Source organism: Neomonachus schauinslandi, chromosome 5 (assembly GCF_002201575.2).
Source record: "Neomonachus schauinslandi chromosome 5, ASM220157v2, whole genome shotgun sequence".
Lineage (NCBI taxonomy): Eukaryota > Metazoa > Chordata > Mammalia > Carnivora > Phocidae > Neomonachus > Neomonachus schauinslandi.
In genome coordinates, this window is record NC_058407.1 from 132,656,582 (window position 1) to 132,666,275 (window position 9,694).

The 9,694-nt window shown below is 47.2% G+C and overlaps 1 long non-coding RNA gene across 1 annotated transcript in view; it reads right to left on the reverse strand.

Annotated features, from left to right (window-relative positions):
* Positions 1-9,493, reverse strand: part of LOC123324880 — a 13,763-nt gene extending 4,270 nt beyond the window's left edge. Inside the window, exons 1-2 of the long non-coding RNA XR_006540084.1 lie at positions 9,090-9,493; positions 5,372-5,519 (exon numbers count right to left, since the gene is read on the reverse strand). This is a non-coding gene — a long non-coding RNA (uncharacterized LOC123324880). The remainder of the gene's footprint in view (positions 1-5,371; positions 5,520-9,089) is intronic.
* Between the last annotated feature and the right edge of the window lie 201 nt (positions 9,494-9,694).

The window sequence follows — 9,694 nt, forward strand, 5'->3', positions numbered from 1 at the left end:
CTCCCTCTCCCACTCCCCCGGCTTGTGTTCCCTCTCTCGCTGTGTCTGTCTCTGTCAAATAAATAAAATCTTAAAAAAAAACAAAAAAAGAAGTAGTCAAAAAAGGGCACTTGGTTAAGAAGTTAGTCATAGAGTTGCCATATGATTCAGCAATTCCGCTCCGAGATGTACACCCAAGAAAATGAAAGCATCATCCACACACAAAAATTACACGACTGTTTATAAGCAGCACTATTTACAATAACCTCAAAGTGAAAACAACGCAATGTTTACCGGTTGTTGAGTGGATAAGTGAAATGTGATCTAGCCATCCAATGGAATATCATCCAGCATAAAAAGGAATAAAATTCTAGTAGGGCACTATCACAGAGATGACCCTGGCAAACATTCTGCTAAGTGAAAGAAAGCAGTCGTAGAAGACCACACATTTACAATTCCATTGCTAGGAAATGTCCAGAACTTGTCTCTAGAGGCAAACTGATAGGAACAGAAAGTAGATGAGTGGTTGCTTAGGGCTGGGGTGGGCGAGTGGGTGGGGGAGGGCAGGGATGGAGATTGACTGCTAACGGGGGACAAGAACATTCTAAAATCAGATTGTGGTGATGGTTGCACAGCTCTGTGAACACACTTACAAACATTAAACTGTACACTTAAAAAAAATTTTTTTTTAACTCCAGACCCTGAGATCAAGACCTGAGCAGAGATCAAGAGTCAGATGCTTAACTGACTGAGCCACCACGTGCCCCTAAACTGTTACACTTTAAGTGGGTGCATATTTATTATTATGTTGTTTGTATCTCAATAAAGGTGTTTCAAAAAAAAAAAAAAAAGGACACTAGGATGTTATTCTCAGCATTTTTTTTTTTTTTTTTTAAGATTTTATTTATTTATTTGAGACAGAGAGAATGAGAGAGAGAGAGCACATGAGAGGGGGGAGGGTCAGAGGGAGAAGCAGGCTCCCCGCCGAGCAGGGAGCCCGATGCGGGACTCGATCCAGGGACTCCAGGATCATGACCTGAGCCGAAAGCAGTCGCTTAACCAACTGAGCCACCCAGGCGCCCCTCTCAGCATTTTTAAAAAAGATTTATCTATTTATTTGAGGGAGAGTGAGAGCCTGGAGGGAGGGGCAGAGGGAGAGACAGAAAGAGACTCAAGCAGACTCCACACCAACCACGGAGCCTGACACAGGGCTCGATCTCACCACCCTGAGATCATGACCTGAGCCGAAACCAAGAGTCAGACACTCAAACCACTGTGCCACCCAGGAGTCCCTATTCTCAGCATTTTTAAAAATAATAAACAAACTACTTGAAATAATCCAAATCCCTGGGGGGGAAATAGTTAAATAATATGGCGTATCTATAAGTGAAACATTTATAGTCAATAAATATATGGGCATATTTTAGACAATGAAAAAATGCTCATGATATATTATTAAATATAAAATGTAAAGTATGTATACTCATAATTTTATTCTTAATTTTAAAAAAGTCAAATGTTGGGCGCCTGGGTGGCTCAGTTGGTTGGGCGACTGCCTTCGGCTCGGGTCGTGATCCTGGGGTCCTGGGATCGAGTCCCGCATCGGGCTCCCTGCTCGGCGGGGAGGCCTGCTTCTCCTTCTCCCACTCCCCCTGCTTGTGTTCCCTCTCTCGCTGTGTCTGTCTCTGTCAAATAAATAAATAAAAATCTTTAAAAAAAAATAAAAAAAAAAAAAAAAAAAAAAAAAGTCAAATGTTTTATTTGAGGTAATTGCATATTCACATGTGATTTTCAAAAAATTTATAGTACTTTATTAATATCTTTCCCTAGCTAGATTCCAGTAAAGTAAAACAAATATGTAAGAAACATTTACAGAGTTCTCCATAAAATTAACATTAAATGCTGACCATCTGTTGAGGCTTAGAAATCCAATTTCAGGGGCGCCTGGATGGCTCAGTTGGTAGAGCACCAGACTGTTGATCTCAGGGTTGTGAGTTCAAGCCCCATGTTAAAGCTTACTTAAAAAAAAAAAACAACAACAACCCAATATTTAAAAAAAGAAATCCAGTGTCACCCTGAAATACTGTACTGCATTCTGATCTTTAATCTCAAAGAAGTAATCCTATTTCATTATTTTAATGATGAGCTTAAGAAGTTTTGTTTTCGGGGTGAGGATTTTCTCATTGCCTTCAGTCAAGGCTTTTCAACATTTTTCACATTCTGCCACATCTGTAAAATGATAGAATTTGTGTGTTTGTATGTGGCAGCAAGTAACCAGCCCAAGAATGCCTTCTCCTTAGGGGAGAAATTTCTCGGCACCCTGAATGTAAAATTTTCTTGTTGACTTTCCAGAAAGTCTTACTGCAAGTTTGCGGCAGACTATGCACAGGTAGTTTTAGAAAATAATACAGAGAGATTCAGTGTACCTTTCACCAATTTTCCCCATAGTTATATTTTGCAAAACTGCAGGTACGGTATCACAACCGGGATACTGACATTGATACATAAGGTACAGAATGTTTCCCCTGCTGCCCGGATCCCTCCTGATGGCAGGATTTCTCTAGCCACACCCACTTCTGTCCCCATTCCCACCTTAACTCCTGCCAGCTATAATCTCCTCTCCATCTCTATAGTTTTGTCATTTCAAGGATGTTGTATAAATGGAATCATATAGTATGCAATATTTGGGGATTAGATTATTTTCATTCAGCATAATTCTCTGGAGATTCATCTAGGTTGTTGTGCACATCAGTGGTTCCTTTCTCTTTAGTGCTGAACCACATTCCATGTGTGGATGGACCACCATTTGTTTAGCCATATTCACTCGATAAAGGACGTCTGGATTATTTCCAGTTTGCGGGCATTACAAATAAAGCAACTAGGGACGCCTGGGTGGCTCAGTTGGTGAAGCGTCTGCCTTCGGCTCAGGTCATGATCTTGGGGTCCTGGGATCGAGTCCTACATCGGGCTCCCTGCTCAGCGAGGAGTCTGCTTCTCCCTCTGCCTGCCTCACTCCCCCTGCTTGTGCTCTCTCTCTCTTTTAGAACAAACAAGCAAAGCGACTATAAAACATTTGTATACCATTTAAAAAAATGGGACTATACGTTTTCTTTTTCTGGGTTAAATGCCTAGAAGTGTCATTACTGGATCATTACATATTTAGTTTTTGTTTGCTTGTGTAAGAAAATGCCAAACTGTTTTCCAGAGTGGGTGTATCATTTTATATCCCCATCAGCAACGTATGAGTGATCCAGTTTCCCCACCCCATCACCAGCATCTGATTTGGTTGGTGTTTTTCATTTCAATCATTCTGGAGATTGTGATCTCTCACTGTGCTTCTACTCTGCATTTCGCTACTGAATTGTGATGTTGAGCATCTTTTCCTGAGTTTATTGGCTGCTTATAGATCCTCTTCAGTGAAATGTCTTGTGTGTGTGTGTGTGTGTTTTTTTCCCCCCATCATTTTCTCATTGGGATTCTTTTTTTTTTACTGTTGGGTTTTGAGAACTCTTTATATATTCTAGACAGTAAGTATGTGATTAGCAAATATATTCTCCCAGTCTGTAGGTTGTATTTTCATTCTCTAAACAGGGGTTTTTGTGGAGTGTAAGTTTTTACATCTAATGAAATCTGGTTTGTTACTTTTTCCTTTTTTTTTTGTGCAAGGCCATACCACCTTGAACGCGCCTGATCTCGTCTGATCTCGGAAACTTTTTCCTTTTGTTTTTTTTTTTCTGATCATGTTGTTGGTGTCTTTGCCTAGCGTTAGGTCCCACAGATTTTTTCCTATGTTTTTCTCAGAAAGTTTTATAGCTTTATATTTAGGTCTCTGTGATCCATTTTGAGTTCATTTTTGTATAAGGTGTGACTTAGGTTAGGGTGAAGTAATTTTTTTTCTGATCCAATTGCTCCAGCACCATTTATTTAAAAAGGCTATTTTTCTTCCAGTGATTTGTCAAATGTCAGTTGGATATATTTATGTGGGTTTATTTCTGGATTCTCTATTCAGTTCCATTGATCTATGTGTTCATCCCTCTGTCAATAATACCATGCTGTCTTGATTCCTCTATCTATATAGTAAGTATTGACGTTGGGTGCCCTGTGGCCTCGCACTTTATGGTTCTTATTTTTTAAAAATTAAAAAAAAAATTTAATTCCAGTGTAGTTAACAAACAGTGTTGTATTAGTTTCCAGGGTACAGTATAGTGATTCAACATCTCTATACATTAGTCAGTGCTCATTACAATAAGTGCACTCCTTTACCCTCTTCACTTATTTCCTCCACCCCTCCATTTCCTCTCTCTACCCCATTCCCCTCTGGTAATGATCAGTTTGCTCTCTATAGCTAAGACTCTGTTTCTTGATTTGTCTCTTTTTTTATTTGTTTGTTTGTTTTGATTCTCCACTGTATGATTCTTTTTCAAAATTTTTTAGCTATTGTAGTTCCTTTACATTTCTATATCAATTTTGGAATAATCTTGTCATATCTACAGAAGTCTTGCTGGGATTTAAAAAAACACTTTATTTATTTATTTGACACACAGAGAGAGAGAGAGAGAGAGCATGAGCAGGGGGGAGAAGCAAGGGGAGAGGGAGAAGCAGATTCCCCGCTGAGCAGGGAGCCTGATGCGGGGCTCGATCCCAGGACCCCAGGATCATGACCTGAGCTAAAGGCAGATGCCTAATGCTCTGAGCCACCCAAGTGCCCCTTGCTGGGATTTTGATAGGAACTGCTTTAAACCTGTTTGTCAGTGTGGGGAGAATTGACATCTTTAAGATGCTGAGTCTTCCAATCCATGAAAAGGGTATGTCTTTACATTTGTTTAGGTATTATCTGATTTTTTCCCCAGCATTTTGTAGTTTTTAGTGTACAAATCCCACATGTATGTTGTTAGTTTTACATGTAGGTATTTTTTTGAGCAATTGTGAATGGTATTTTATTTTTAATTTCAGTGTCCAGATGGTCACCACTAGCATATATAGAAATAAAATTGATTTTTATACATTGATCTTATGTCCTGCAGCCTTGATATTTTGTTTTAGACACACAAGCAGACTAAGAGTCCCTAGTGCCTTGCCTCCTCCCTGTGGAAGCTCCACACTACCCACCCCTGCATCTGCCGTCACTGTTCTGCCAGGCTGACTCCTGCTCTCCTTGGACTCTGGCCTGAGTGTCTGAGGTTCTGGCCTTGCTCAGACTGTTGTTCATTCTATAAGACACCCTCCTTCCCACTCTGCAGACCCCAAGCCCACTCCCCCTGCAGTCCTACAGGGGTCAGTTAGGGTTAGTCCTAACCCTCCTACCATCTTTTTGGATCCTTCAGATTTGCACTGGGCTCTCCCTCTCTGACCTAGTGCATTTATCGTCAGCAGCATACATTTTACTACTTACATGTCCTCTGTTTACAGGTGAGAGTTTTATGTCCACGGACACTGGAGAATAAGCTTGTTGAGGACAAGGACTTTGTTTTGCTCTTCATAGCTCATAGAAGGCTTTCCAGCAGAACATACCTGAATGATACACATACAGGTGTAGGTTTCTGTAGAAAGTCAGACAACAAGAGATAGAGAAAAAAGAAAGCACTAAGAGGGATTCTCAAACAACTGTCATGGGCTTCTCTTCTTGGCTTCCCCACTGTGTCTGAGATACAGGACGTACCAAGAGACCTTCCCCTCTATGGCATGCCTGCAAAAACAACAGCCGGGGGCCCTGGACCAGCTCCTACTGTTTCTGGCCTCGCTCCCTGTGCCGCAGCCAGAAGGGAAGGGCTGCTCAAAGGCTCTCATGCCTCAGGAAGGAAAAGCAATCTGCAGCAAGGCTCCGTCCTGAGATCAGGTTCTTAAACAACTAGTGAATAAATAGGAAAAAAAATATGTTAGGAGGCAGTGGAGGTTGGGTTGTGTTTAGAAATAAGTGGCAGGCACCAGGGAAGGGTGCGGGGGAGAGCCAAGAGTTAGAGAACTGAAGGTGCAGGGCAAGAGTAAGGGAGAGTGAGGTGAGAGTAAAGCCAGGAGGGAAAAAGAGACAGAGGGGCAGAGATCTCAGAACAGACAGATGACCCTGAAAGAGAGATGGGGCGAGGGGGGTGGGGGGAGAGAGGAGAAGGGGGGGGGGGAGGGGGGGGGGTGGGAGGAGAGGAGGGGGGGGGAAGGGGGAGGGCAGGGTGGAAGGAGACAGAACAACAGAGGTCTATAGGAGTGGAGAATGGAAAGAAAGCCCTGAGTAGATTTACTAAGAGAACTGAAGACAGCGAGCCTTGGAAAGAGTGGTCTGGTTGAGAGCGGTCTGCGCGTCGGGAAAACTGGGGAGGACCACGGAGAGGTAGAGAGGAGGTCAGATCTAAAAGTGGAGGCAAGGGTTTAGGGTCGCAACATTTTATTGGCATTCTGACTGAAATGTGTGTGTGCCTCTTAAACGTGGACCTGAGGAAAACTCTAGGGCTGAGGATACAGGCCATCATCATGACTCGCCTTCACACTGGGCAGGATGAGTCAAGGTGAGTCAAGAACATTCAAGGCTCTGCATAGATAGACACGCCCAGTGTTCAGTCCCTCACCCAGATGTGTTTACCTTGATGAAAGCAAGCTCGAGCTTCTGCTTGGGGGCCCTCTCTCCTGGGACCCCTTCCACTGCCCCGGGAGGGGCCCTACCATTGTTCACATGGTCATCTGTTTTTGCACGATTCACAATGGTCAGCCGTTTAAGCGCAGTGGAGACTGCGGTTCCCTCTCTCTCTAACCCAGGGCGTTTCCAGCCCCCGTGAACACAGATGTCCTGGTCGGGACACGTTTTCAGGCGTATTTACCACCACTGGCATGATGGCATGGAGGTACAGAGCCTGTGGTCCTCCTGTCACTTGACGGCAGGACCCCAGCGGGACGGGGCAGCAAAGGAGAAATGAGGTTTGAGATTTCTAGAGCCAGAAGCTGGGCCGGGGAAAACTCCTGCCATCACCAGATGTAAACTAGGAAGCGCAGGATTTACGTCCAGCCAAGGCCTCATCAAACCCGAGGCTCTCCTGTACTGGGAATAGGCTATTGGGCCACTTGTGCTGTGGTCGTGAGGCCACCATGCGTCTCTCGCCCTCCCCTCGGTGGCACTCCAGCCCTGGAGCCACAGAGTCCCCAGATGTGTGCCGCGCCCCTGTGCGTGCGGCTCATGCAGCCCCAGCTCGCTGAGCATGGAGCGACCCCAGCACGGTGCTGGGCCCCTGGCCGACGTCCGACACATAACTCTGTAAGACTCACAAACAAATGAAGGCGTGAAACACGCATGGAAATCCATAGCTGCTTGTTCATTCTCCAGATGCCATCAGTGTAATAACTTTTTCACCACAGCCAAAAAAACCATCACTGTAAGGACATAATCCCACACGAGGGACCCGCCCTTGCCCACCCTCCCCCCTGCACAGTGACAAACGCTGGGCGAGGAGGACGTGGACAGGCCCAGGTTCCCACGTGCAGGCTCACTTGCGGGGGGAGGCCCCTGCGTTCTAGGTGGAAAAAAAAAATCCCTTTTCAGCTGTTCTTTGGAGTTTCCCCGGCATCCCCGCAGTTTGTTAAACAGAGGGCTTGCTGGTTGCAAAACTTCTCTGGCTGTTTTCGTTCCCTTTTTGGTGGAAACCTCTATTTGGTAACAGAACCAGTTTCTTGACAGGTTTTGTGTTACAGACGAGGTCTTGCTCCACCCTCGGAGCCTCTCCTTTGGGAACGCTGTTGCATTTCTTAGGCTATGGAAGGGCCACAAAGACTCTGGATGCAAGAACTAAAACCTGACTTTTGAAATGAGGTAGAGGGCTTTGGAAGGGAGTTTTATTTGGATAGCCTGCTTCTTGGAAATGCTGCTCGTATTTCTCGGGATAGGCTAAAAACACTTTGATGTCTAACCTCAGGCACTTGCGAACAGCCCAGGCCAAGCACCGGACGGGGCTCCATGGGGTACGAAGACCCCCCACCCCACACACCACACACACACACACACACACACACACACACACACACACACCACACAGACCATGAGCAGTGCTCTCATGCAGGTTAAGCTGTCTCCCGTGTGGTCTCCCCCGAAGACTTCTCAAAATCTGTGCTACTGTGAAATTTTTCTTCACAGCTCATCAGAATTGTGCATGTGGATGTTTCAGACCATGTCTTGGGGTTCAGCTCTTACAAGGCAAGAAAGACAACGCTTTCCTGGCTTCTGCCTAATCTCCCTGTCTGAACTGAAAGGCCTTCACTCACTCACTGGGGAGTATTTTCTTTCTCTCCTTCGGTGGTGGTGACGGCAACGGGCGACAGGGTCTGTCGGGGAAGAATTTGCCATCTCAGGCCAGGCTGACCACACCTTTGGAGTTACCAGGGCCTCTTCCCCACCCAGATCTGCTGTCTTGGCTGAGTCAGCCCAGGGAAAGTTCCAGGGCCGGTGGAAGGGCCCAAGCTGGCTGGCCTGGCCCAGGGCGCCGCAGGGCTGGGAGGTAAGGCATCGTTAGATGTGTGGGCTCTCTGCACTCCACAGGGGGTGGTTCCCACTGGAGTAGTCATCTCCCCATTCTGGGGGTCATCTGACATCCCAGCAGTGCTTTCTGGAGAAAGAAGCCTCCAGAAGAACCAGCCAGATGTGCCAGCAGGTTGGGTGGACCCAAACACCAGCCCCTGTGCAGACATCCTGCTTTGCTCTTGCGTGTCGGAGTCTGGAGGGGGCTGAGCAGGACAGAGACAGGCTGAGAAGAGCGGGCACTCAGAGGCTCGAGGCCTCAGCCGGCAGGACCCCGTGCCTCCGAGGCCAACGCTCAGACACCCTCCCCACGAGTGCGTGAAGCACAGGAGCCCTCCCCTCTGGAGCCCTCCACAGGGATTCTTCCCTCTGACGACTCTCCCTCCTCCTCTGTGGGCACCCGACCCTCTGCCCACCTGCTGAACTGTCCCCCACGGGGCAGGCCCCTGCCCCCGTAGCTAAGGATATCACAGAGCACAGAAGCAGCGACATGATTTACGGGGCCCGTCCTTCATAATTCAGAAACCATTCAGAATTTCAGGGTAGTGACAGCAGAGGACTGCACCGAGCAGCATCAAGCCCAGACCCCCCCAGAATGGCAGAGGGGGCTTTTCATCACCTTACTTGGCCGCCGACCTTCCTGCGACGGCGAGGACGTCTCTAGCTGGGAGGCACTTGACGGCTCAGGCAGCACCCTTGCCGTGAACGCCGACTCTGGCCGGACTCTGTGCTCGGCATTCAGCCACGAGGTGGCTGCACTTGAGGGGTGGCCACTCGGTGGGGAGGTGGGGGACAAACAGGTCAGGCGATATCATCAGGTATGTGCAGAGGCCATGGAGATGCTGCGAGGGTTCTGGAGGATGGAGAGAAGGTAGCCGATCTGACAAGGAGGATAGGGAATGCGAGTCAGCCTTCCTTGAGGGTTAGACGTCAGAACTGAGTTTATAGGGCTGGGTGGGAAGTGGTCGCACAAAGTGCCCCTCTGTGCCCTGTGCCTTCTCCCGTGCTGTCCCTTCAGCCCGGGAACAGCAAACCCAGGCCTGCCCGCCTCCTCCCCACCCATCGCGTCCGCCTGGAGGCCGCTCCGAACGCAAGGCTCCTCCTCCACGTTTCCAGAGCACGTCTCCACCCATCCCTCATGCCACCATTTGTGTTCTGATCTTCACCTTTGTGTCCCCTAAAGCCCAGCATGCACGCATGCACGCACGCACATGTGTTCGACAG